We start from the raw sequence: 3,511 nt of genomic DNA on the forward strand, positions 1-3,511 counted from the left end.
AAAGTCCATTTTTGCTCCGTTTCCGCTCTCCCTCAACACACACACACACACACACACACACACACACACACACACACACACAAATGGAGCTCCTCCTGGAAAGTCTTACTGCTCTTAAGAGTTTAGCCACAAATTATCTAAGCTTTGAGGCCAATCGCACCAAGCCTCTTCCTACCTTTTTCCTTCCGTTAGAATGGACATAGTCCTTCCCTTTTCCCTTATGATACTAGTACTTCTCAGGTCAGGTTAAGTTGTGATTTGATCATAGTGGTTTAGTGGCCAGCAGGAGAGATGAGGACAGAAGCTAAGCGAGGAAACTTGTCTTGTAAGGCAGATGGCAAAATACTAGCCTCATGTAAGAAGTGGATGCTAGTCCTTAATTGGGAGAAATGGGGTGGGTTGCCAGTTTAGCAAAAAGAAAAAATAAATACAAAGATACTCAGTTAAATTTAATTTCAAATAATGAATTTTAAAGTATAAGTTTGACTAAAGTATTACATGTAACATATTTATTACAATTAGCTCTTTATCTGAAATGCACGTTTAACTGGGCATTCTGTATCTTATTTGACAATCCTAGAGCTCAGAGGGTTCAGGTGAATGTGGGATGAAGATGAAGAGATAAGTCTCTTTATATGTCACCAAGGATGCCTTCTGACTTTCATGTTTTGCCCTAAATTGTCATTCATTTTCTCAGCTTTTTTCTACAATGCATCAATGGCATCTAAAAAGTCAGCAAATTGTATATAATTGCCATTTCCCCTAATCATCTCAATTACTTGAGATATTACACTTGCATGTACATTCATTTCTACTAGTATTACTTGAAAGTTTTAACAACTGTACTGCCATAGCATGCCAGGGACGACCTACTATCAGTATTTTATTTATTACCAATGACAGAATCCTTATTGCCTGCTCTGAAAATCCCATTTTGGGGTCTGTTCCTTAGGATCACTTCTGTTATCCCGTTTTAGGTAAGGTTCTAGGGGAAAATGACTATGAGATAAAAATTCGATTGCAGACAATTTATAGGGGCATGCTCAAAAGAACCCTTGTGAATTGGTGAGGGAGGAAAGAACAGCAGAGAAAGAATTGAACTGATATAATCACAACGAAGGCCTCAGCTGATCCTATGGGGAGTTTGGGAACTGAGATGACCTTTCAAAGTTGCCCAAAATTGAACCAAGAGGTCTGGCTTTTGTCTATCTACATCATTCCATCAGTGGATGCGGGCTGCATAACCTTAGAAGAGGCAGTTACTTTCAGATAAGGGCAGTTCTCCAGAATTTGGATAAGAGAGTGCCCCTGACCCGAGAAGGTATGGCAAGGGGTGAGGAGTGGTTGTGGGCAGCATAACACAGCCTCCATTTCAACAAATTTAATTGTATCTCTGTTCGCTTTTTTATCTATTACTTTTATCGATCTTTAGTGTTTTTTTGTGTTTATCTTCATTTTCCTCTTCATTTCTCTCATTACCAGTTTCTACTGTCATGTATTCCCTCCAAGTTAATCTTCACTTTTTTTTTTGTTTTTATTATTATTTCCTTAGTCCTGTCGGTTTTTGTTTCATAGCCTTCTGTTCTTTATCTCTGGGTTCTTTTTCTGATTTATGCTGTTTCAAAGGTTTAAATGTTTACTTTCTTTCAGCTCATTTAGAAATACTATGTCAGAGTTTTTATCTGCTTTGTGTGTGCATGTTTCTGTGTGTTCACATCCTATGGGTCTTGTCTCTTAAGGTGTTACACTCACCTTTTGATGTTTATTTTGCTGTCATCATACTTTCTGGGATTTGATTTCTCTGGATTCTTCCTCCATCTGCTACTATCTGAACTTTCCTTTTCCTTTACCCACAATCTCTCTTCTCTGTTCAATTTGATTTCTGAAATAAGCAGTTCTCTTTCTGTATGTGGATTTTTTTCTTCTGGAAGAAAACAAATGCTGGATAGTTGTGAAATCCTTAAGGGACTAGTTCACCACAGCTCTCTCTGATCTCTTGATGATTCTGTGCAGTTTTCTTACCTGTCATTCAGAACCTGTGATCACTTCTTCCAGTGTTTCAATTGCTCTCAAATCTATTTTCCCAGTTTGGTGAAGAAATATTTTGGTGATATAATCAAGGGGAATTGCTTATGGTCTAATTTAGGAGAGAAGAGATTCTCAAAAATGGTTTTTGGCTTAGGCAATTAGATGGTTTTACAGAAATAAGGGAAACTAGATGAACAATTGGGAATGACAGAAGGCGGCATTCTATTTGGCTATATTAAGTTTGCAGCGCCTGTTAGATAATCATGTAGATAAATCAAATAAATAAATCTTTGAACTGAGAGAAAATGGTTTGCTTAGATGTCCTTTGGGAAGCCTTTTCTGAATGCCCTCTTCCCATCACATTAGGCTCATTACCTTCGCTACCCACAGCATCATTCATCACTTTGATTGAAGCCTTTATAACTTATTTTGTAATTGCCTGTTTATTGGTCCATTTCCTCTGCTGGACTGTGAGCTTTTTGAAAAACAATCTGTATTCATTCTTTTTTCAGGTTCCTTCCTGGCACAATGCTGACAGTCAGCTCTTATTTGTTCAATGCATGCACACAAGACAGTCAATTCTATTTTTTTCTACAGCTCCAATTTTTGAAAACTGTTTTCCAAATTTGCCCAGTACTTTTCCCTGTATCTTCTACCCAGTTCAGGATTTATCTCTGTAGTTAGATACTTTTAACTTGTTCCAAATATTCTTTTATATATTTGACTTAGACCATATGTGATTTTTATGTCTGGGTGAGCATATTAGTCTTTCAAATCAAACATGTAATAAAATCCTCAACATTGTTTTCACATGTATCTTAAATTATGTCTCCTCAAATATGTTTTTGTATTAAAATACCCAAATGTAGGATTTACTATTTATATCATTAAATTTCATCTTAGTGAATTCAACACTTAATTCCAGAAGTGGAGATCATTTGGGATCCTACACATAAACATCTTGACTTACATATACTCTCACCTCTAAGTGCTCAAAGGCAGAAAGAAGTTGGGAGCATAACAAATGTGCCAAAGTTGGGCTCCAGACCCTTTCCCCACCTTCAACCAGAAAATTATGTATTTAGGTTAATGTAAAATTTGTTTTATAGTGAGGTTAATGTCACATTTATTTTTGGCAAAAAATTGTTTTAAAACTTTTGAAAACCACTTTTCTAGAGCAAGTCACTGGTGCATGTCCCTAGACTGTAATCAATACCACATCCTTTTCTGTCTACTCAACCCATCAACAATTTAAATGGTTTTGATTTTTAAAGTTTGCATGACTTATCTACTATAGATAACAAATGGGTGGATAATTTTTATGAATCATTGTATCTATTTTTAAAAGATCAGAGTAATTTTTTATCTTAGTGAATATTCTTATATAGTTTTGAGTCCTCTCCAACTTTAAACACAAACTTCTATGAAAGAATTCGTCAATTTAACAGATGTTGGCAATTCAATTTATCTTATCTTGCACTTT

Source organism: Macaca mulatta, chromosome X, assembly GCF_049350105.2.
Source record: "Macaca mulatta isolate MMU2019108-1 chromosome X, T2T-MMU8v2.0, whole genome shotgun sequence".
Lineage (NCBI taxonomy): Eukaryota > Metazoa > Chordata > Mammalia > Primates > Cercopithecidae > Macaca > Macaca mulatta.